General features: G+C 45.4%; 1 protein-coding gene across 1 annotated transcript in view; it reads right to left on the reverse strand.

The window, feature by feature from the left end:
• SYN3 (synapsin III) overlaps positions 1-26,082 on the reverse strand; it is a 941,464-nt gene that overhangs the window by 314,596 nt on the left and 600,786 nt on the right. The gene's annotated exons all lie outside the window — the stretch shown is intronic.

The following is a 26,082-nucleotide window of genomic DNA, read 5'->3' on the forward strand; positions in this document are numbered from 1 at the left end:
TATAGGTGTGTGTTGAAACATGGTTGGGGCTTATCTTACCTTTCCCTAATCTATAATCACTCTAAAACATGTTTTATAGATGAATAGTGTAGAGTATGTGAAATACCAAAGCGAGAGAGAGAGAGAAAGACAGAGGGAGAGAGTGTATATGAGAAATTCTCTGCCCGGTTTGTCTTCTGATGCCTAACTCTCCCACCTACCAGAGCATCACTCACTAGGTAAGGAGTGAGACCCACCTGCCAGTTCTCCTGTTCTCTGAAAAGGAGACAATTAATTTTTGGGGTTTATCGGTTTACCAAGTGTGCCCCAAATAATTTGTGGGCACACAACACTATGGCACATGTCCTTTCTGTAGACCTTTAGAACCTAAAGTCCGAAAAACGGATGTGTTTAATGGCAAAATTGTGAGATCTATGCCATGAGACCTATATGTAGGGTTTGCACAATGTAAATGATATTACTCAATCAATCTGTGAACCACTCAATCAGATAACACTAGATTAATATATCCCACGCCAAATTATGCAATTTTAAGAACGTTTAATGTTTAGGGTCTGTTGAGAACAGATGTTATTTAAAACAAGATATTGCTTTTGGTTTGCCATTGCATACTGGGGAGTCAGGAATCATACTAAGGAATGTTATCAAATGTTTAGACAACAGGTTGTACCACGTTTGGACAGTTCTCTTTCCACTCTGAAGGCCTGTAATGTTGTCTGCACATAACAGAGGAAGAGCAGTCATTGTTCCTTCTATCTGTAGGGTTTGTACAAGTATTTTATGAGCTGCTTGCTCTTCTCACCAAGTGTCTGATTTCCCCCCATTTATAGTTCCTCTTGTCTGAGTCTCCTCCACTCCTTTCGCTACCTCTACTTACCATCATATATTGACTGGGTGCATCACAGTGACTGGCCACCACATCCACCTGACATTGCTTTGACTGGGCAGAGTTACTATTCTAACATTAGCACTCGCAGTGTGGGTGCTAGAGATGTATTTGCTACATCATGAGGACATTAGGACCCTGCAGGACAGCGTCCTCCCAGCTCCACTGCTAGGACACTGGGCACCACTTTCTGCGGCCAGTGCCTGGACAGGAAGTGTGGAGTAGAGCAATGCATTCTAGGCCAGGATTGCATGGGGACTGCTTGCGGAGGGATCAGGTACTCCAAAAGTAGAGGAACAAATGTAACACAGAGGGCATGATCTAATAAGGAATAGTTCAGTAAACAGACCTACCTTTGGTGACACTTCTTCCCTGAATGCCTCCAACAATTCACCTGGTGACCAAGGTGGGATGAACTAAAGTGTGTCAAGAGCTCACCGTTCAGCTGATGAGCAACAGAAGTGCAGTAATGAATAAAGCTTGACCAGAACATAAAGCATTGTCAGGGCCGGCTTTAGCGCTGGTCGCGCCCAGTGAAAGAGTCTGTTTTTTTGCACCCCCATGACCTCCTTCTCCGTGGATTCCCCCACTACCACTCTCCAATAGAGTCCTCGTCTCTCCATAGTCCCTCTATGACATACATTTGATTTTTTTAATGTACTACTCATAGATCACATACACTCAGTTTTGTGATTTGCATGTTATACATTCTTTGCAGCAGGCACATGAACCCTCTGTGCTACTGTATGATGAGTCAAAACTGCCACTAGACAAAATTGTGATCTCTCATCAGCAGTAACATTAATTACCAGAATTATCTTGCCATTTTCATTGTTTCCTGAAACTGTTGGACACTCAAGGAAGTACATGCTTTTAAACCCATACATTATTTTTGAACCTATCGCCCCCCCACTAAAGTCAGGGCCAGGTGTAGCTGCACCGTATGCACTGTCCTAAAGCCGGCCCTGAGCATTGCCCATCAAGGTGAGTTAAGCCAGTGTCTGATGGGGCACACAACACAGGCGCAAGACCCCATGGCACCCAATTGACAGATCTTTAGCGCTATGGGGAACGAACAGTAAATGCACCCCGAGTGGCCCTGTTTCCTCTCCTCAGTCTTCTCCTTTGCCACCTCACCTCTGCTTCTTATCTCTCCTTTTTTCCACTTCTCCTAGGCTGCTCACTTCCCCCTCTCTCTTGTGTCTCTCCCCACACTTCTTATCCATGTTGGGTAACTCACCCTCTTTTCCAGGCCATCATTGTTCCACTCCTCCGTGTATTTACTACCAGAAAATCATGTGAAATATGGAGCTGCCAAAAACTTGTGAAGGTAAGCATATCCAGGAATATATAGTTTTATGATAGTTATCTCCATATACATGTACCTTAATTCTATCTATCTATCTATCTATCTATCTATCTATCTATCTATCTATCTATCTATCTATCTATCTATCTATCTATCTATCTATCTATCTATCTATCTATCTATCTATCTATCTATCTATCTATCTATCTAATCTATCTATCTATCTATCTATCTATCTATAGATCTATCTGTGTGTGTATAGTCACAATACATATATATATATATGGGGTAAAGAATAGTAAACCTATACTTACCTTTGTATCAAGGGAGTATCCGGAAAATTAAAATATCCCCCACTTGGAACCAAAGCTCTGATGGCACCAACCAAGCGAGCTTGAACCTCCGTAGAACAGCTTCCTTTTCTCTTCTGTCCAAAGCTTCTGTGTGCACATCCTTTCAGCCTCCCATTTACCAGGTGACATCTACATTTACATTCTGTCATCCATTCATTCTTTCATCCATCATTCAGTCTTTCACCATTCCATCCATCCATCGGTCATTTTATCCATCCATCCTTTTACACACCCATCATCTGTGCATGCAGCCATCCATCGTTTGAGCTACCCATCAATCAGTTCTTTCATCCATTAATTGATCCTTTTGTCCATCCATCCATACTCTCAGATTTCCATTTACTCTGCCATCCTTTCACCCACAATCCATGCATCCATCATCAGTGATTTTCCTTTACACTGCCATCATTTCACCCACCCATCATCTTAGATTTCTATTTACTTTGCCATCCATGCTCTCTGATAACCAATTACTTTGCCATCCATCCACCCATCCTCTGTTTTACATTTAGTCTGCCAGCCATCCATCCATCCATTCATCCTCTGCTTTCCCTTCACTCTACCCTCCTTTTCCCCACCCATCCATCCTCTTAGATTGGCACTTACTCTGTCATCCATCGAGCCATCCTCCCTGTTAGATTCCTGTTTAATCCACCATCCCTTACCCACTCATCCTTTCAGATTTCAATTTACTCTACCATCCTTTCACCCACCCACTCATTCATCCATCCATCATCTCAGATTTCTCTTTACGCTGTCATCTATACATCTATTCATCCTCTCAGGTTCCCATCTATCCAACCATTATCCCTGTCAGATTTCAATTTACTTTGCAATTCTACTAATCACCAATCTATCCACCCTCTCACCCACTTGTCCATCCTTTTCACTCATCTACCCTTCCTTCCATCCACTCATTTTTTCACCAACCCATTCATCCATCCTTTCTTCCAACCATCCAACCTCATTTACTATCCTTTCACCCTATGTGCCAACCATCCATCCTCTCTGATTTCCTTTTACTCTGCCATCATATCACCCACCCACCCATTCATCCATCATCTCAGATTTCTATTTACTCCATCCATACATCTATTCATCCTGTCAGATTTCCATTTACTATGACATCCACCCATCCATCTATCCTACCATTATCCCTCTCAGATTTCAATTTACTTTGCAATCCTTCTAATCACCTATCTATCCACCCTCTCACCCACTTATCCATCCTTTTCACTCATCTACCCTTCCTTCCATCCACTCATTTTTTCACCAACCCATTCATCCATCCTTTCACCCACCCATCATCCTTTTCCCCACTCATCTTTTCACTCATCAGCCCATCCATCCTTTCGCAACCCTTCCTTTAATTGACTCATCCACCCATCTTTACACCCACTGATCCATTTACGCACTCATGCATTCATTCTTTCATGCATCCACTTGTTCATCCTTCCTTCCCGTTTCTATCAACGCACCCTGGTGTTTTTTAGAGTTAATTATGAGCTTTTGTTTTTCAAGTTGAGGATAAAAGAGGCCCCTAAAGACCCCCCCTAGAGCGGGGGTTAAAAGCACCCCATGCGCTATACATCCTCCTTTCACAATAAGCTGGTACTCGATCTTTCTGCTTGTTGATTATTTTTTTGTACTCAGTATTCTGACACACAATCCCTCTGCGCCTTCTTTTGTACCTCTTTTCTCGCTCTCCTTACTTTTTTTTTTTACTTTTTATCCTAGCCTTCCATCTTCCCCTCCCTCTCACCTCTCCTCTTTAGTTTTCCCCTCCTTGTCTCTTCTTGCCTTCAAATGTTTCACCGCAGGCTATTCTTTCTTCTCATTTTATGTGCGAATCACTTTGCAACCGGCAGTCACTCTTCTCCGTCTCCTAACCCTTAGTTCTCCTGTCATTTACTTCCCGCCTCCCTGTATATCTTCATTTTGTGTTGAGGCACAGTTTCCCGGTGTGTAAATTAAAAGGACATCACCGTGGTCTTCAACCTTATCTTTGAGTGGGTGGCTTCGATGGCAGGATTCGGACCCTTTTCCAGCCTCACTGTAAGTTTTAAAAGGCTGCGGGTAGGCGGCACCACACTGCTCTGGTCCACAACCATCTGGGCCGTGGAAAAGTTTAGGGAATCATTTAAGGATCGGCAAAATCGCCCCTGTCTGGTAGCAGACAAGGGAAATGTATTATTTATTTAAACATTATATATTCACCGTAGTTGGGCCATGTTTTGAATAGATCGCCAGAGGGCCACAGCTGCGCACCGAGAGGTTTTTTGAGACACGACACACCCAGATTGGCCTTTAATGTGCGTTGCTGTGTGCAGCATGCATGCAGGGCTAGTACAGTGCAAATTGGTATTTTTCACTCGGCTTCAGCTAATTCCTGTAACTGTGAGGTTTGTCAGCAAGGAAACGAAGGGGGTGTTAATAAAAAAAGGAACTGTGAGGGTCACAACCTCCTCGCCCCACAAGAAGCAGAGGTTTCCCTCTTCTGTCCAATGCGGTATTTCAGCACCAGGGACAGCTCCTGAGTTTTCCATGTCACTGAATATTTTACTATTTAACTGTCCCTTAGTGTAACCATTGGGCCCACCCTTTGGATGCCATCGCCTGCGTGAGGAGACTGCAGTACCCCAGGATAACACGGCTCAAAACTGCACCCCTGGACTTTCTACATAATGCTCAGATTACAGTGATTGGTAATCAGCCGTACATTATCAATGGCTCATTAATGTCTATGGGAGGCCTAGCCCTCTGCTTTTTTATCAGATGAGATTGGGATCCAGCCTCTGCTGTGGTTCAGGCAAATGCAGACCTGCCAACTTCCCAAAAAATCCCAGTTTGAGGAGGGGGCTGGGCCTTGGAGGGGCATAGCCTTGTGCCAAGAAGCACCTAAGAGGCACTTTAGCCCCCACCCTAGTCCTAAACCCCCTCCTCTAATAAAATCTTGCTGAGGCAGCTGCCGATTGTTCTGGGGTGTTTTCACACCCATTAATGGATATCGGCTGCTCCGAAAACAGCTGAAAACCAGTGTTTACAATGGTTTTGAACTTGTTTTCCCTGCCATCATGTAATATTGCCTCCTCACCGGGAGACCGTGTGAGGGGAGCCAATATTGTGTGTGACACTGTGGCAACGTGTGAGTTGGCAGGTCTGCAAATGGCTTCTAGACTGTAAGTGCATGTTCGGATATACTCCAATGAGTAGTAGTAACTTGGACTAGACATTGTCCGCGTGTGTTGATCACTTTATTAGGTAGTATCTGGCATCCAAATTCACAGCACCAGCCAGAAACCTTGACTGTCCATGTAGCCTACCACCGGCGAGTCAAGGAGGCTTCAATGTCCTCCATCCTTTGCATTCCTTCCACTCGGAGTCAAAGTTCAGTAGGAAGGACATGCTGCATCTATCCATCCATCTCACGACCTACAGTATCCGTAGATAAAGACGCACAAGTGAGGAGGAGATGACAAGGAGAAAGGGGAATGGGGAAGAAGGAGAACCTGGGAAAGGATGAAGATTGGAAGAAAGTGAAGAAAAGGGAAGTGGAGGAAAAGAAGAAAGGGATTACAAGGGGGAAAAGAAAGATGAAAGGCAGAACATGAATATGAGATGAGGAGGAGAAGCAAGGGACAATGAGAACTGAATGGATGAGAAGAATGAAAAGGAGGAGAAAGAATAATGAGGAGAGCAACAAGAGAAGTCCAGGAAGACTAGGAAGGCAACGAGGTGTGAAGAGATACACTGATAAGAAGGGGAAAACAAAGAAACAGCTGAAAAGAGAAGCTTGACAAGAAGGGGGAAGAGAGAGAGAAATGATAAATCTAGATTCAGAATCAGAAGAAAAAGAGACTAAATAAAAAGAGATGGAATCTAGAGAATGAGCAAGAGAAACAGAAGGTGTAAGAGAAGAACAGGAAACAGATTAACAAGTGAGAGTAAGGAAAAGGAGGAGAAGACGGGGTAAAACAAAAAAGATGAGGACAAAAAGGAGAATTGGAGTAAAAAGCAGGATAGGGAGGCCAAGTTGAAAGAAACAGGGGGGATAGAACCGATAAGGAGAAGAAGGACCAGAAGGGGAACTAAAAAAAAATAAAATCATATAAAAACAGAATGAGAATGAGAAACACAAGAAAGCAGTGGAACGAAGGAAAAGTGTGAGAGTGAAGGGGAAGGAGCAAAGAAAGGTGAAGAAAGAATGGAACAATAAGGTAGAGAATAACAAAAAAGAAAGTAAAGGAGAAGAGTGAAAAAGAGAATCAAAAATAGAAAAGAAAGACCAAAATGGGGAAATGAGTAGTTAAAATAAGAACAGAAAGGAGAATTGGAAGCAGATAATAACGAGAAAGAAGAGGGAAGTGAAAAAGAAAAACAGTAACGAATAACCAAAAAGGGGGAAGAGAATATGAAGAATGATGAGAATAAGAAGCAAGGCGAGGAGAGGGATGAGAGGAGAGAGAAAACTGGAAGGAACGTTAAGAAGGAAAAGAAGGCTAGACAATGAGAAAGGTAAATGGTGAGCAGGTGAAGAAAAATTGGATGGTGAAGCGAGAAGAAAAATAAGGGATCAATAGAAGAGAAGAAGCAGAAGAACGGAACGCGCAGCAGGAGAAAAGACTTTAGAATGTGAGGAGCAAAGAACGAGAGAAGGTGAAGGAGGAGAAGAGGAAGAAGATGCAGGAGAAAGAAACAGCAGAGTAATACGGGCAGAGAGGGAGAACGAGGAGTATATAATGATATACTAGAATGAAAAGGTGGGCGAATGGTGGGAATGAGAAGAACAGGAAGTGTGTGACTGAGAAGAGGAGGGGGAGTGGTAGGAGAAAGATAAAGGAAAGACGAGCTAACTGGGAGGAGGAAAGGGCACAGAAGCAGTCGTGGCTCCTCCGTAATGGCGGAGGTGCGCCGCCCCACTGCTCAACTCCAGAAAATGAAAAATAAAATGATGATAAAACAATTTTATTATTATTTTATTTTTCATTCCCTGGCCGAGTGAGTCGATGCCACGAGTGTAGGGCGGGGCTTAGCCATCCTCCATGGTCAACAGGGAGGAGGAGGAGTGGTTGGGCACTGTAAGTGCGCATGTCGGTTTGGCCTGCAGTCTTAGGCGTGCGCATGTCAGTTTGGGAGGCCGTCTTAGGCCGGCCAAACCGACATGCGCATTTACATTTTACCAGCCCAGCTGTGTTGTATAGCCAGATGGAGAAAAGGCAGACTCCCTGTGCCTGAGCGAGCGTTAAACCAGCTCGCTGAGGTCAATCCCGGCCCTGCTCTCATGCTGGATAAAAGCATGAGAGAAGCGCCTGGATTGGGTGGGGAGTCTGGGAGCCTGTGCTGTGTGGCTGCTGGGAGCAGAGGAGCACCGAGGCAGCCAGTAGCAGGACCGGAGCGCAAACGCGGCTGCTCCACTAGGGGGCGCTGCCCCACCACTTTCTTTCACCAGCAGCTGCCACTACAAGGAAGGTGGACCAGGAGAGGGAGGACTGTGAAGTGGAAGGGAGAGAGGAAAAATTAGGAAAAGAGTTAAAAGAATGGAATGAAAGAAAGGAACTGAAGCTGAGCAAGGGGACCATGACAGAGAGACGCAGAAGGGAAATGAAAAGAGAAGTGGGAAAGGGAGACAACCGGGGGCAGGAGTAACAGAAAAATGAAAAGGAAGAAACAAGGGGCTGAAACAGATTCAGAAGATAACGAATAGGAGGCTAAAGAAGGAAGAAATGACAGAGGATTGAGGAGAAACAGGAAGCTAAGTAGAAGACGCCGCAGTGCACCGCCCCTCCTCCATGCTAGAGGCCACGCTTCAGAGCACCAGTGCTCGCGCAGTGGTACTAGAAGCCCCCCGTGCCCCCAGGACAGTCCGCGCGCTTTAATTGAAGCAGGCTGCGCTGCGGCGTCACGCGGCCCTGGTCCACGCGCTCCGGGCGCAGGCACGTGACGGCGCCTCCGGGCGGCGCGCGCGCACAGCCACGCTGCCCGGGAGGTCTCCTCGCAGAGCCCTCGCTCCCAGGATGCGAGCAGGGCGGGGACCGCGGCTAGCCGCGAGCCTGGGCGCAGGCTGCACTTGTCAACTCTCCACGTTTCTGTTACATTTTCATTACATTTGGGACCTGTGTTTTCCAAACTATTCTGTTTTTACGGTGCCTCTCTATTATACGCAGCTACTAGTTTAGTGGCTAATTTGACTGCTGGGAAACTTGGCGGCCTTCGAGTTATTTTTATTTCTTCTTTTTTTGCGTAATTCCAACCTCCTCTTAACCTCGCTGTCCTTGAGCAATGTCTCGTCTGTTTTTTACCCTTGCCTGTATACTTTATCTGCATACTGGATATTGGCATCCAACAGACTGCAAACTTTCTCAGGTAATGCGACTAGACTTTAGAATTTGCTGCCTCCAAACCTTCGCACCACCACCTCATTTTGGATCTTCCAAACAGACATTACAACTTTTCTCTTCCAAAGGCATTTTTCTCAGTAACACTTCTCACCAGTTCTCCTCACCAGGCATATGCCCTCACGTTTAATGGCGTGACCCTGACTGTTACTCCAAATTTCTCATGTACATTCTTATGCTTTATTGTAAAGCACTCTGACACCACTGGATAATATCCGAGCTATATAAAAACGCACGAATTCAGAGGAGGGTCTTCATAACTTTTCCCAAAATAGTTGGAGAGGCTAATTTATAATGCTAGGTGTAGTACTGACATATTTTGGCCAAAGTTAAACATTCCCCAGGTACCCTTAATGAGGGTTGAATTGTTGCAAATTAGCTTTTAAACTCAGTCCTGGCGGCTGCCGCGCCAACGATGCCGCGGAAAGCAACAAAAACAGGGATGCCCACAGGCAAGGTATTGCTGGGCACGGTGCCATGCTGGACTAAGCGTTTGCTTGCTCTGGCACCAGAAGAACAGCAAACAGTAGTGTGCAGAGGGCAAAATGGAGGGAGCTCGGGGGTCCTCTCATCCCCGAAAAACAAATAGCTGAATACAATTAAAAGAACTATCAATGACAGGCACATTTATCTAAGAACATTTGCCAGCAAGCATTTGTCACAGACTTGTAAACAACTATTTGTTGTTGATGCATATATTCAATTAATTTATGTGACTGGAGAACTTCATGGATTTACTTTCATCCAGTAAAGTAAATTCACTAGTTTGCTCAAACTTCCTAATCCTAAAACAACACCCCCTCCCCACCCCGCACTCCCAAGCACAGCTCACCAAAGTGTTTTGGCCCAGACCAATCTGTGAGGCTCACTTGTGCCTCAAAAATTATTTTTTAATTATGTGATGTTCTTGCAGTTCACAAAACTACATTGCACTTGTGCACGTGCTAGTTAAATATGAGTTATGAGTGCATTGTATGTATAAATTACATTAACTAAGTACGCGTGCAGAAGAACATTGCGCAGACTGAGAGTTAGGAAAAGTTGCAAATCTCGTATATGTGTGAATATCATGCATTTATGTAGGCAAAATGTGACCTGGATAATTTATGCATGGTCTGGCTGTTACGCTTGTGAATGTCCAGCCATACAGTACCCACATATATTATGGAAAAATTATTCATTTTATAAGTTTTGTTGTTTATGTAAAGCTGAGTTTTGTGTGTAACCTCTCCATGATCTTGTGTAGGTGTAATCTGTTTGCATGCCATTGTTGTCACCCCACTCAAACTGTATTCTATGTCAGGACCGGAGGCTCAGATTATGCTTCTCTTTCCATGCTTTATTTTTAACAGCAGCCAATGAAAATCATGGAAAGTAAAAAACGACATGACCCAACATCAGTCCAAACACGTGATAAACCATAGAGGAGGAAGCCTATAAAGTGTTGCATCACACCAAGCCACTCCTCTTTCTTTGCTGCTTCGCAGCCAGATAAGTGTGATTTCCTTCTTACTGTTATTAATTAACGTGTTAGGAGCGGGCTTTTCCCCTCCTTATAAGCGTCCAATTGGAGCGCTTTTCATTACGTGGAGTGGGAGCTAGGGAGCGAGGACTCGCGCTCTGCGCAGTCCTGTTTTTGCCGGTGAGACTTAATATTCTTCTATTTTATTATTTTATGGCCTGCGCTCTGCATGAGCAATTGTTCATGATCTACGCTTGCCCCACGTCTCCTCGACGTTTATTCCTCTCTCCTTCCTCACCCCGATCCTTCCCTGTGTGCCTCTTCACGCGCGCGTGTTCCTTCAAGCATATTGCTGGTTTCAGGCCCGATCTCTGTGCCGGGACGAGTGCTTCCTGTTTGCCTCTTCCCCCGGAGTGCCACATCGTTCAGCGCTCACTCGGAGCGTTAGTTTGAAGACTTTGTTCTCCCTCCGGGGTGCCAAATTATTTTATCAGTGCTCGTGTCGGAGCGTTTTTGAACTTCGTGTTTCAGCGCTCGCTCCGGAGCGTTTGTTTGAATACTTGCTTTCCCTCCGGGGGGCCGAATTATTTTTTCAGCGCTCGTGTCGGAGCGCCTTTGAACTTCGTGTTTGCCTGCTCTAGGAGGACAGATTAAAGAGGCTCTGCCTCATTCTGAACAAAGCGCACCCGCGCTATTAAAATTTCCTTAGTCTCCACCGGCTCAGCTCCCATCTACGCCCCAGTGCTTGGACACTGGGGTTGTAATAATTCTTATTCAGGCTGGGCCTGGTTAAGGGCGTTTTAACCTCTTCAGGGCAGCACCCTCCACATCCAAAAAAATTTGGACTCTTACTGCCCTGATTTATTCTTGATTGTTTATACTGCTCCTCTGGAGCCCCCTCTTCTGCTGTGTCGCAGTATGGCTGGCTATGATGACCAAGCCGAAGATTTATACTATATGGATGATACTGCTGGCTCGTTTGACCAGGACTTGGTCTATGCTCTTGACACAGGCGTGCGTCACTCAGTTAATCAGGGCTTGGTAGATCAGCAGGGCTGGGTAGCCCCGGTGAGCTCCCCTCCCTTGGGAGATTCTTCCCTTGCGGCAAACCCTCAGTCTGCTAAGCAATCTTCTAACCCGCATGCTACGGACTTCGAATCCCTTATAAGAAATATGGCAAGAGAGCATGATTACAATGCAGGAGCTCAAAAGAAAGTTGCGAACGACCCAGCTTCTTTTTCTTCTTCCTCTGAGCATTCCTCCGAGCAGGATGATGCTCCTTCTCGTAAACGCAAGAAGAAAGTTCATCACCAGGAAGTTCCTACCCCTAAGGTGTTGACTTTCGAGCCAGAGGACATTGTGCATCCCAGGTCTTCGCTGTGGTTACCACCCCCTGCGGTGGCAGATTATGTTGAGGCCCATATTAGACACGGTTTAGACTGAGATCTGAGTGTCCCAGACCTGATTTCCCCTCCAAGCTGACCCTAGTAACCTTCCTCAAGAAATCCGCGAAGGATCCTAAAAAGGGTATCGACCGCGCTTGGCGTGGATGCCAAGATAAATTGTTAGACATTTCAGGACCTCTAACTAAGATCCTAGAATTGGCCTTTCAAGCCAAGGAATCGGGTGAACCTATCAACCCGGATATTTTGGTAGGCTGGGCTCAAAGAGCTCTATGTTTCTTGGGCAATGCTAATTGCGCAATTTCATCTGAACGACGCAGATCTGTCTTGATGAAGCTAGATCCCAAGCTGGCGGACCTCGCTGCATCGGAATCAGGCCCTGTGGCACAGGGTTTGCTCTTTGGGTCTCCTTTCATGAAGGAACTTTCTAAGTTCGTTTCCACTTATGCCAGTCTGGACAAGGCACAAGGATCCATCCGGAGAGTGCTACGTCCACTTTTTCGAGAGGCCAGACGCTACAGAGGGCGTGCCTTCGGCCGTTTCAATCAACAAGGCCCCCATCGTGGATACTACCAACAAGGAAGAAGAGGCTTTCAAGGTTACGACTCCTCCTCGTCTACCTTCTACCCGTTGAGACCTAGGTATGGTCGAGGCAGATTCCGCAGGGGGAGATCCAAGGGACAACAATCTTTCTCCCAGGAGTCGGGAGCCACAGGTGAGCTTGGTCTTGAGTTCAGAAGTAATATAGGGGGGCAGAACTCAGAAGTTTTTGGAGAATTGGCATCTAATTTCTTCGGATGCTTGGGTCTCAGAGACCGTGCAAGGGTTCAAGCTAGAATTTTACGAGTCCCCTTATCAGATATGCCTTCCCAGGCAGGGATATTTTTCCCTTCAAGAACACAGTCTTATTTCTGCAGAAATTTCAGCTCTAGTCAAGAAGGGTGCCGTTATCAAGGTCCCCCATCACCCTTCAGGTTTCGTCAGCCCAGTGTTTCTTGTAGACAAGAAGGGTGGCGGCTCGCGCCAAGTTCTAAACTTAAAAGACTTCAAAGTTTTTTTGCTATATCGCCATTTCTAAATGGAAGGCATACATTTGCTGAGAGATGTTCTCCAGGAGGGAGACTGGTTAGTCCGATAAGATCTAAAGGACGCTTACTTGACCATTCCTATTTTTCCTCCACATCGGAGGTTCCTTCAGTTCTGTTGGGAGACCGAATATTACGAGTACAAGGTTCTTCCCTTTGGCCTGTCCTCTGCCCCTTGGTGTTTCACAAAGGTTATGCATCCAATAGTGGAATTCCTTTGTTCCCAAGGGGTCAGGTTAATTGTGTACCTAGACGACATCCTAATCATGGCCCAGGATCGGGACCTTCTGTTAGATCATCTCGAATGGTCAGTGTCTCTTCTTCAGAGTCTGGGCTTTATAATCAATGCCCAAAAATCAGTTCTGATCCCCTCTCATCAGATAGACTTCCTGGGGTTCCAGATAGACTCGTTACAGTCTCTTCTGATTCTTCCTGCCGGGAAGATCCGTTCAATCAAGAGAGAATTGAGGTGTCTATTATCCAAACAGACGGCTTCCTTGAGAGCGATTTCTCGCATGGTGGGCCTGCTTTCTTCTTCGATTCAGGCGATATTTCCGGGTCCCTTGCATTACCGAGCCCTTCAACGATTGAAGATCGCCCATCTTCAAAAGGGCCTACGTTATGCAGATCAGGTTCCCCTATCAGAGGAGGCCCGTACAGAGATGCATTGGTGGCTCGATCATATGGAAGCCTGGAACGGCAGAGCCATATTCAGCTCTCTCCCAGATGTAGTGATAGAGTCCGACGCCAGTCGTTGGGGCTGGGGAGCCCGGTGCGGCTCAGTGTCCACGGGAGGCAGATGGTCCAACGCGGAGTTGAGTCTCCACATAAATTGCTTGGAACTCCTAGCCGGCTCTTTCGCAATCAAGAGTCTTTCTCCCATCAGAGCAAATTGTTGTATTCTCCTTCGCATGGACAACATCTCAGCAGTGAGATATGTCAACAAGTTGGGGGGAACTCGTTCCCGCATTCTGGCGGAGATAGCCAAGGAGTTCTGGTACTTTTGCCTTCAGCACAGGATTTCAGTGGTGGCGGAATACCTCCCTGGGGCCAGCAACTTGGTGGCCGATTGGAACTCTCGTCATCTGAGAGACTTCAGCGATTGGAGGTTACACCCCAGAGTTTTCCGATTTCTTTCTGCGAAGTGGGGTCCCTTTTCGATCTACCTGTTTGCATCTCGCCTCAATCGGCAGCTGAAACGTTTTTTCAGTTGGAGACCGGATCCGGAGGCATCAAGGACGGATGCGTTTCTTCAGGACTGGTCTCAGGAACTGAGTTATGCCTTTCCTCCCTTCTTAATGATTCCCAGGGTTTTGGCCCAGATCAGACGTCAGCAAGCGGAGTTAGTCCTGGTGACGCCCCTTTGGAGATCTCAAGCATGGTTCCCAGTGGCAATGGAACTGAGTTGCGATCATCCGATCCTTCTTCCCTTTCGGGCGAATCTCCTCCAGGAGCCTCAGGGTTTGTTACATCCATTGATCCTGTCAGGCCAGCTGTCTCTGATGGCATGGCGTCTTTCAGGGAAAGATGGGACATCCCAGGGCTTTCGCAAGAGTCTTCCGAATTCATTGCGGGTTCCTGGTCCTCCAGTACTCACAAGAGATACGCTTCGGCGTGGAAACGATGGAGTGCTTGGTGTAGTTCTAGGAGTGCAGATCCTTCTTCAGCAAGTTGCTGTCTAGTCCTGAATTTCCTTTCCTCCCTAGCAGCATCAGGTCTTGCATACCGATCTATTAATAATTATAGGTCCGCTATTTCAGCTGGGCATTTACCAGTGGAGGGTAAACCCATCGGCGAGTCTCCAGTTGTGTGTAAATTAGTGAGGGGTATCAGGTTAGCTAATCCTCGTCGTCCCCGATATTTGTCCGTTTGGGATGTTAATATTGTTCTTCATTTTTTAGAATCCTGGCCTGCTAATAGATATTTGTCTAGGAAACAATTATCAGCTAAACTCACCATGTTGTGTTTAATATCTTGTAAGAGAGTATCAGATATTAGAGCACTAGATTTAGCTGGAAGAGTTTTTTCTCCTGAGGAGTCTCTTTTTCCATTTTGCGTAGAACTAAATGCAACCTGAAGGCCGTTTCTTACCCCTGTTTTATAGACAACCCCAAACTTTGTGTGGTGCAGTGTCTTAAAGCTTACGAGGTGAGTACAGAAGAATTTCGTTCTGATATGGGGGGTCAATTACTCATTTCTTTAGTTAAGCCATATCATCTTGTTACCTCAGCAACTCACGCTAGATGGATGCGTTGGTTGTTGAGTGAAGCAGGCATTGATATTTCTAAATTTGGTGCGCATTCTGCCAGAGGAGCTATGGCATCGAAGTCTTTGGCTTTGGGTTCTCGTTTAGAGCACATTTTAAAGGCAGCAGATTGGTCTTCGCCTTCGACTTTTAAAACTTTTTATTATAAACCTATTGTTGATATAGCCTCTGTGGTTGTGAATCAGCTTTGAACAAGCATAATCTGAGCCTCCGGTCTTGACATAGAATAAAAGAAATTCTAGCATTCGCGCTAAGAATTTTTCAATTCTATTAAGGACACGGAGGCGAGGATTATCCCACCGCACTGTTTAGTTATGATTGTAGAGTTTCATGTTATTTGGTTGATATTATGTGCAAGTTACTGTACTTCAGTGCTATCCCACCCTATTGAATAGTTGTTATAAGTATTCTTTATGTTATTCAGTTTTTATGGCCCGGATGTTTTCATTTTTCCTAGGAAATGATGAGAAGTAGTGAGGACTGCCACGATATCGTTCTTCTTCCAGTCAAGTGGGATGCCAGTTCACCTGTTTTCAGGATTTTCGTTTGCAAGTTATGTTAAGACTTTGACTTTTCTGTTGCAAATTTTGGTCAAAGAAAGAGGAGTGGCTTGGTGTGATGCAACACTTTATAGGCTTCCTCCTCTATGGTTTATCACGTGTTAGGACTGATGTTGGGTCATGTAGTTTTTTACTTTCCATGATTTTCATTGGCTGCTGTTAAAAATAAAGCATGGAAAGAGAAGCATAATCCTCGCCTCCGTGTCCTTAATAGAATTGAAAAATTCTTAGCGCGAATGCTAGAAATTTTTTTATTCTTAACTTTTGTTCTTTTCTGTCTGCCTGAATCTATGCACCTCCTCTCCCTAGCTGGGCCAGACTCCAACGCGGTAGAACATCCCGCCACTAGGTGGCAGCACAGGCTTGGCTGTGGATGACTCCAGGAAGGGAGGGGGTCAAATCCTAATTCACCATGGACTATTTCCTTTGATATATATGTCATCTATGAAACGTATCCATAAATGAAGGTGAGGCCAGATTATAGAACATTTTTGACTGGTGCTATTCCATGCCTTTGCCGGTAAATTAAGACGGTGTGTGATCCTAATGCCTTTTACCACCCTATTTTGTAAACTAGTTTTTGAAGGTGGTAATGTGTAACAAGGATGTTTATATTTGTAGTGCGTTTTTTGGTAGTTCTGATGTGTTTTGTGCTGCATTATTGCAATGTGTTTTGGTGTACTGCAGTTGTTGAGGTGCGTTATATTTAGACTGTCTTTGTTGTGATGTGCTGTGTTGTCTTTTTATGTGTGCTTTGTCTGTGCCATTGTGATCTGTTCTGTTGTTTAACTTAGGTATGTCAGCAAAAGGTGCTCTGCTTCCAAACTCAGTACTTGCTTTGAAAGTTCCTGTGACAAGCAACCACTTAGCATTGTCCAAGGTGGTCAAAGACCACTGCTCCAGCTCTTCAACTACTCAAGACAGCAGTCAGCCCACAGCTTTTGCAGAAACTGAGTCTACACTTTGTGCTGACATTGCTTGCTTTAAGTGATATGGCCAAGACCCTGGACTCCGAATAAGAAGAGACATGGATAAAAGGCTAACAGTGAAGTCTGGACACCGAGTTACTCTCTCTGCTTTGGCATTTGAACAAAGCAGCTTGTGATTTAGGGCAAATCACTTTATCGTTCTGTACCTTGAAAAGGTGAACAGGCGTGACCGAACACCAGCTGCGCACTGTCCTGGCTAGGGTAGTCCCAAGTACACACACTCCGCCGGGTTGGAGTGGGATAGAAAATAGTCCCAGACATCAAATTAAAAGTGACCCCCCCTAAGCGAATCAGATAGCTAAAACAGTGGCCAACATTTGGAAAGCAGGGCAGTTTTAAACCTGCAAAAACAGCCTATGTAGCTCCTTTGCAAGGTATTGAGGAATGTATGCATTTGTGATTGCTGCAGGCAGTGTTTGTGGTAAGATAAAATAAATCGACAATACCCACCAGACCATAAAAACGTCTACAAACAGCCAAACAGCACAGTCCATAAACTGATCTGACAGACCAGCCCTTCAGGCACTGCCTGGTTACCCTGTAGGGATGTCCAACCCTGGCTATATACTGTTTTTTGTAATCCACCTCAATCAGCCTCCACAGGCCCTGCCGTAGAAGGCACCATATGTCATGTTTAAGGTGCTTCTACTACAATAGAAGGCGCTTCACTGCTAGTTGGCACTAGGTCTCACATGAAATATACCTAAAAACTACAACAGAGGTCCAAATAGGAGTTTCAGTTCGGTCTATGAAGCACATTCATGAGTACTGACCCAGACACCACAGGGTGGGGCAGCTTCAGTTTGCAGCACTGCTTAACTGGAACCAGTGGTTTCCGGAGTGGGGCGCCAACACTTATTTTTGCGGGCCAGCACTTATTTTTCTGCCTCAAGCATTTACTGAGAGCAAAAGACATGTGAAAGATGGAGGAAGAGAAAAACGACAAAGCCCCAGAAAGGGAGAAAGCAGAAAGCTGCAAGAGCGAGCTGAAGGGGCAGTGGGTAGCTGTAAATGGATTAAAGAGGCCCGAGATGGCTTCAGGATTATGCTGCTTCAGTATTCTGTCCTCCCACATTTAAATGTAGCAGCCGTGTGTTTCAGAGGAGAGCTTTAGGCACTGGCACATTGTTATTTACAAATTATGCACTGGTTTGCACAGTGGCAGTTGGACAGGGCAGCCTGATCTCAGGCGCGGCCCGTCCTTTAGAGTGGAGGGGCCACACCTCCCCCCCACCTTGTGCCCCTCATGAAGAGTGGCTGTCAGGCTGAGCAAAGGTTAGCCTGACAGACACTCTTCATGTTCAGGTCAGGCAGCCAGGAGCCAGACGTGCGCGATTTGCTCAAACTCCTGGCTTCCTGAGCTGAACTTTGCTGGGCTGAAGAGGTCACAGCTCCTACGGGCGTGACCTCCTCGTCTCAGCAAAGGAGCCTCGAGGCCCTCCCTCGGGTGACGAGGGAAGCGTCACCCATTGACTTCGACCTGAGCGCTTCAGTTTTAAGCCCTGAAGCTCACAGGGCGAGTGTCAATCAGTGGCACCTCGTCACAGAGTGGGGTGGGATCAGCAGTCTTACTGACTCCATCCCACTCTGTGATGAAGTTGGGGCTGCAGCCTTCCCTAAGGTCAGCCAGTGAGAGAAGGCAGCAGTCCCAACCCTCCTGGGGCCTCCAAGGCTGCAGGTAAGTGTGTGTGTGTGATCTTTTTAAATGAATGTTTGGTGCATGTGTGTATGTTTGAATGTTGATGAGTGTTTTTAACGGATGTGCGTGCATGCGTGTGAAAGAATGAGTGTGTATGTGCCTCCTGCCCGCCCCCTCCCTCCTAAAACTGCCGGCCGCCCCTGCCTGATCTCCTGTTAGCTCATGTGAGCAATAACTGCCCAGGAAAGGGATCCTTAATCGTTTTCGTTACAAGTGGCTTTCCTTTGCATCTGCTCTCTTACTGTTTCCTAAACTCCCTTTACTCTGGTCTCGGCTGTGGAGCTGCTTTTCAGTGGAAAGCTTCTCTCTTTCTAAGAAAGCTTACACACTCTTGTTAAAGTGTCTTTGTGTTCTGCTCTCTCTCCTTCTCACTCTCAATACCTGGAATTTATCTATGTCTACCTGTGGCCATCCTTTCTAATCTTTTACTCACTCTTCCCTTCTCTCTCTGTCTACATTCTTATCTCACCAATGACCTAGCACAGTTACCAATTGCGATAAACATCTACTTCATTCTATACCACTCCGATACGATGTTGTGCTGTAATCATGTACATTACGTGCATTTGTGTACCTGCCCTGCCATTAAATGCAAATTGGTTATATTTATCTTACACAATTATTCTGAAACTCTGGCATGTTCAGGCCTTCTTGGTTCTACATTGGGCACCCCAATCTAAAAGTTAACCTGCATACATATAATGTCACACTTGTAACTCAGTCTTGAACATGTAAGGCACTCAAACATCTTTCAGCCATAAGCAAGCTACACACAACCACAAATGTGTAAATAAAACTGGACATCTTGGCCTGGTCCCCTTTGCTTGTTTTGTAGCACTGGTGTTTTGTAAATGTAGTTGTTGTTCTAGAGTAGGTCAATCCTTTCTTACTAGCTAATTAGCGTAGAATCTCATCTGAGTCTGGGCCTCTCAGAGTCTTTGATCTGGTGGCCTTGGCAGAATAGTATGATCTGAAGTTCAGACCAGATATTCTCCTGGGTTTGGCAAAAGCATTTCTATTTCCTATTTTAAATGAATCCAGCATTTCATAAAGGAGGATTTGAAATACAGCGCAGCTCCTTACAATCTGCAGAAGTTGCCTGCCCGCTTTGCACTCTCTCATTGCTGTATTCAGAGCCCGAAACGTTGAATATCTCTCTTCTGCTTTTATTTCTAATCCCAATGTTAGTCCTGATCTTTTCTACAATTTAATGTAGCTGTTACATATATGTTGATGTTCAGTGCACTTGGCAAAAATGCAAACACTCAACAGTAGGTGCAGTTCACTGACGCAATGTCGCTAGGTTACCTGGGTGTAGGATGAAGAGTAGTGATGTTAGGTGATTCCAGGGTCCCCCACTTTAATGCAATGCTGCAGTATGTGAGGTGAGTTCGCCTCAACTCGTGGTTCGGACCTTCTGTGGGGCAGGAGGGTGGACTAGGAACCTGGCACAACATCTGCATAGGGGCAATCCTGGCACTGCAGTACAGCATAGAACTGTACTGGATCACATAAACTTCAAGAACTGTGAAATACTAGAAAAAAAGAAAAAAAATCTATTCTGGAAGAAAAGGTTAAAAAGGGCATATGAATCATAACTGTGGGACCCAGTGATCGCTGTCCTACCCTGTTGTATACTCCCTCATATTCAATAGTACCTCACAGGCATGCAGGTAGGTCCTTGGCAAAAATGTGGGGTATCTGATGTGTACGACCAAGGCAGTAGGGCTTGAAATCCCTGCTATATCAGATGAATGTGGCAAGACTGCACAGGGGCCGCCCGTGATGGTGCAACAGCCCAGGCCTCAACTCTAAAGAGATGCCGCTTCTGAAGTAGGCTAGAGGTGGAAGCATGGGGAGGCTGGCAATGGAAGGGCAGGTGCTGGAGACACTAGTTTGGGCTACAGTCCTCCTTTAAATATGAGGGAGTGCAACACATTGACAGTTTCTGGGGGTCTACAAATCCCTATAAATGTGGTTTCCCTGTCCCAGTATTTTGAGAATGTAAGAGGTTCTGTGGCTCTGGTGAGGCGGACGGAAAGTTAAATGTTTTTATCCTCTAGGACTGCCTGACTTGCAGGGCAGCATGCACAGAGATACATGCTTGCAGGGAATCCAGTGGGATCCAGTCTATCCAGCTGAAGTGAGCATAGTGGTGATCATCCCATCCTACTCCCTATGGTGTCCTTCCTAGGGCTACAAAAGATCTTCACAGTAATACTGCTTCTTCTATGGCTACATCCTTCAGAGCGCAGGCCAAGGCTTCAGAACAGGACTGTGAGGGCAGCTATCAATCCCAGATGAAGGCATGCTATCCATGGGAGCTGTTTAGCAATGCCTGGCAGAGATCTTATGTCATCCTATGTTAAGCATTTGGTGTTCAGCGCGACCTGACAGATCTCAAATTGACCATGCCAGAGGTGAGATGTTAAATCTGAAGTTGTCAATGCCAGATGTGAGATGTTCAGCTAGATGGAAGAGATTCCAAGTTGTTCATGCCAGAGGTGAGATGTTAAGCTAGACAGAAGAGATTCCAAGTTGTCCATGGTAGAGGTGAGATGGTCAGATAGACTGAAGAGATTCTAAGTTGTCCATGCCAGAGGTGAGATTTTAAATCTGGAGTTGTCCATGCCAGATGTGAGATGTTCAATCTCAAGTTGGCCATGCCACGTATGAGAAGTTCAGCTAGAATCCACGTTGTCCATGCCAGATGTGAGATGTTCATCTAGACGGAAGAGATTCCAAGTAGTCCATGCCAGAGGTTAGATGTTAAATCTGAAGTTGTCCATGCCAGATGTGAGATGTTCAATCTCAAGTAGTCCATGGCACGTGTGAGATTTTCAGCTAGACCTGGGAGAGATTTTAAGTTGTTCATGCCAGATGTGAGATGTTCACCTCCACGTTTTCCATATAGGTGTGAGTTATTCAACCCCAATTTTTCCATGCCAGATGCAAGATGTTCAATCCCAAGTAGTCTGTGTTAGATGTGAGATGTTCAGCTAGACCTTGAAGAGATTCTCAGTTGTCCTTGCCAGATAAGAGATGTTCAGTTAGAGGTAGGGGAGATCTCAAGTTGTCCATGCCAGTTGTCTGATGTTCATTTAGAGTTGGGGAAGGAGATATCTCAAGTTGCCCGTGCAGTTGTGGGATGTTCAGCTAAACTTGGCATATGTCATATGAGTGATGCTTAGCTCGATATTGGAGAAATCTCAAGTTGTGACTATCAGGTTTGAGACATTCCGCGAAACTGAATAGAAAACTTAAGCTCTTCCATGGTAGATATGGATATTCAACTGGAGCAAACTCAGATCTCAAGCTATTTGTGTCAGTTGTGAGTTAACACGGCACACATATCAATTTGTTCATGTCGGGTGTAAGCGATTCAGCTCTGCCTTTCACAGATTAATGTGTCAAGTATTAGTAGTTCGCTTGGTCATATTTTTCCTTCACTTCCCCTATGTGCGGTCATAGATTTTTTGATAGAAGCAAAACTACAAATACCAAAATGTAAATTTTGTTTCAATGTTTTGTCATGGGTGGGTCTCGCGCACCTCTTTCTCTTGCTGGGATTGATTCTTAACCATCCCATCCCTCCCAACTTTAACATAAGAAAACTGAATGTAGGGTTTTTTTAATGGTTGGTCAGTGAGCAGGTCCATTCCCGTGGTCGTAAGCCATAGGATCCGGAGGCCTCCAGACGGCCCACACTCTCCCCACCAGCCATACACAGACCGACAAACTTAAATTGTTGGAAGTGGATTTTATTTAACATCATCTTTTCATCTTCAAAGCAAATAGTCATAAATCAAGTGTGAAGGACATTCCACAAATATTTACCATATTTGCAAGTCATGAGAATTAGTAACCATAAATCATTTCTGACAGGATCCCTTCCTGTCCTGAACCACCATTGGACCACACAAGTGACCCATCTCTCACCTGTATCCTTAGGAGGGGCGGTTACCCTGACTACACCGTTCCTTGTCCTCATGCTCCGGGTTCCGCCCCCCCTCCAAACACCAATCAGACTTGGGGTGTAACGGGGAGGCCAAGAGCTGGAGCCCCATGCCCCCCCAGCGATCTGAGCTCCCTTACTCCTTGATAGCCCCCCACCGGATTTCGGCGGGCGGATCCGGCCAGCAGCCAACGTAGTCGCCACGATTGCCCCCTGTTGTACTTCCGCCCCCACGCCTCACAAGGCGTGGGGGCAGAAGTTCGGCCAGCCCTGCGCACCTCTGGTGCGTAAGGGGAGCGTTGGGCCTCGGAGGCCCTGTCCCCTAACTGGCCGCACCCCCCTACTCTGGGGGCGGGGGGTGCTTTACCCAAGTATCAACCACAAAAATATCAATTTGCAACAATATAGGCTTCATAATCTTGACTTGCTCCATATCGTTTAGGTAAGCGCACATATGGCAGTGTGGATATTTTCTTTTAACTCCACATCTACTTGCTTTGAAAATGTTCATCAGTAAAACCGTATGTCTGGGAAAACTCAGTGGCCACTTAAGTGGTAATTGTGTTGTATGTAAATGACAGTGATCTGCCACGCCATGCTTTAGTAATATATTTGCATCAGAATGTAAAAAACTGTACCATCAGTTACATGCTACACCCTTACCACTCTCCTTCTGATTACATTTGCTACACTTGTGTGACACATGGAATTTCCACAATCCCTGTGGCTTCAGTGATGTAAATTCAAATAGCATTTTCTCATATATGTTGCGCGCACTTTTCAGGTTTTAATTCACCATTCTTTATCAAATGCAGCATATTTACAGATTACTGTATTAAAATCTGTAATTCATAGCTCAACAAAACATTATACCAGATACTAATTCTATCCGCTGAAAACAGCGCATGGACACTTTTAGAGGACTTTTCAGATTAATCTAAAATGACACAATATAATAGAACGCAATAAATGAAGTGTGTGCATGGACATTAGAAACAAGAACTAGAAGAACCAAATATATTCCTTTTAGCAGCAACATTTAACATACACGGCTCGATGAAGCAAGGTGGGGGCATCTTTGTTAAAGAGTTTTTATAGTAAGACTACCTTAACTGAGCATGTTTCTAAGCATTTTTAATGTTTACAGATAAGAGACCAAAGGAATAAGGAGATTGTGAAGCATTAGATTTTATTTCGTTCCAATTCAATAATCAAGTTACTTCCTTTGTACGCTTCACTCGCTTAAGGGAGTGATAGCAAGCACAGAATGCTTACTCTAGGATGTTATTTATAAATAGTGACTAAGATATAGCATAACACAGTATTGTCAACTATGTGTCTCGTCAAACGACTAGAGGCTTAACTTAAAGGGCGGTAAGGAATGAAACTCCCAAAATTACTCTCCATGACTTGCAGTAAACATCATGTACATGTTTGGCTTCATCTACGCCCACCTTACATCCCAACTCTCCCCTGACCCCACCCTGGTGGTATCAATGTGGCCCTCAGCCACAACACAGATTATACTTTTTGGCCCCTGGGAAAATGTGTGTGATGCTGTACACCCGTGGTGTAAAGCACCATTATAAACTACTGGCAAAGCCAATAGGTCCCATAAGAAAGACCTATTGGCTCTTCCAATGCTTGTTTTTAGGTTTCACCTTCACATGCACTTATGTGCTGTGCTTGTGAAATCTTTTGTGAATAAAAAAGAAAAAAAAACTTAAAATGGGCCTAGAACCCGCCCCTTACTTACCTGAACTTACCATTGAACTATTCCAACATCGCTCTAATTTATGTACTTCTGATTGGCCGACACGTCATCTGCTTTCACTTCCTGCTCTTTGCTGCTTGCTGCTTTGCAGTCTTGCTGTTGTGTGGAGTCAGGACCAAGTACTCTTTCCGGTCACTGCCATTGGCAAATGGTCAGTATCCTTCCACTGACCATATGCTTCCAAAGGCACTGTTTTGTTTATTTTCACAGTACATGGGGCTGTGTGAAGTGTCTTGGTCGACTCCATGTGATTTGTGCTGCTGAGCTTCTTACGTCTGCTGTTTTCTTTTTGAGAGTCAGTTTACCTCTCCACGGACTTGTGAAATTTGGCATCAGAGTTGTGGTTTAATGGTGCAGACTGTAGTAGCATGCAGGTGATGTTCACCTCCTTTATAGCCCCTTGCTACACAGGAATCCAAGGACAACCCATAACACCAGATGTCATCTTATATGAAAACAAATAAATGCACCCATATGTAGCCCCGATCTATCGGTGAATGAAATAGAGGCGCAACGCTTTAACACCCAGCGTGTCGTTGTCACAGAGCCGGCAGACTCCGTTTTCCCATGCCTGCCCTCTGTGTTTACGTCTCACTGTGTGACATTGTGACACACGGGGGAGTGTGTGATCCTTCTCTGGTTTCCTCTACCAGAGCTGGCCCAGGAGTCTCTCTCCGGCCAGGCCTTCCCCGGATACCTTAAAGATTGGGTCTGTTTCCTGGCCCTGCCTTCGCCCCTCCCCTTTCGACAAAACAGGCCGCTGCATTGGTCATGGCGCCGACTGGGTGGATGGGCGCTTGCTGCTGCTGTATGCAGCCAGCTCGGGCAACGTGACTCCCACCTCCCCGCTGTACATCAACAACAACCTTCCTGCACTTCCAGCTGGAGTGCTGGGCGGACAGCCTGCTTCGGTGAATCCCGCAGCACTGCCTGACTGCAGAAGCTGCTCAATGTGCGTGTCCCAAGCTTTGCCCTCGTCCATAAATATGGCACATAAGGGCTTTTAGTGGGATGCTCCAGTAATCTTGCGCTCTGCTTTCAAACCTACAACAGATGTGGGTATCGGGGAGTCCTTGAGACAGCATTAGTCATTGGTGTATTTGCAAAGTAGTAATTCATGTTTTAAGCACGCTACATTATAGTTACTATATTCATGCATCTATAACGACTCAATCACAGAGTGTGGAATACCACCCTGGCGCCCTATTATTTATCCCTCACCACTCTTATGTCATTGTATTCATATGCACAATTGTTTGGAAATACACCCCAATTAAAAAGTAGCCCAATTACGAGATTGTAACGAACGACACCATGACCCCTATGTTTGCTTGTTCTTGAAGATATTGTAGAATGTAATGTACATGCAGTCAGACAAATCTGGCCATGTCAAATTCCACTTTTTTTTTTAGATCGCGCAAGTACTTTGACCTGTTGTAAGTCTTGTGGGCTTTTAACAACGCCCACCGCACGCCCATCACTTTCACTGGTTTGTGGGCTTGCCTTTCAAAAATCCTTTGTTATCATTGGTAAATGCTTTACGTTTGTCCCTCTTTGGAGCAGTTTTGTTATAGCCTTGGACATCGACCCTGTTACATGGATAATTGCACATTTATGTTTGATTGTGAGCGAACTTCTTTTTCCTTTTGTGTCTCTCCTTTGCGCTCATGCTCATGGTGGCAGTGGCGCCTTGAATCGGCGATCTTATGTCAACTGTTTTACTTTTCCTTTTCAATTTATGTGTAAGAAAAGTCCAGTTAGGAATTTACAACGCCAATAGCTCTAACTCGAGCAAACGTGAGACCCACTGCATTGCAAATGCTTGTTTTATTTTTTTAACTTTAAGCCATGTTGCCCACCATGTAAAAAAACAAGAACCACTGACAAAGATAATAGATTTTCTATAGACGAAACCACTTGGCTTTGCCAATGCTTGCTCTTCCTAG

This window comes from Pleurodeles waltl, chromosome 4_1 (genome assembly GCF_031143425.1).
Source record: "Pleurodeles waltl isolate 20211129_DDA chromosome 4_1, aPleWal1.hap1.20221129, whole genome shotgun sequence".
NCBI classification, from domain to species: Eukaryota; Metazoa; Chordata; class Amphibia; order Caudata; family Salamandridae; genus Pleurodeles; species Pleurodeles waltl.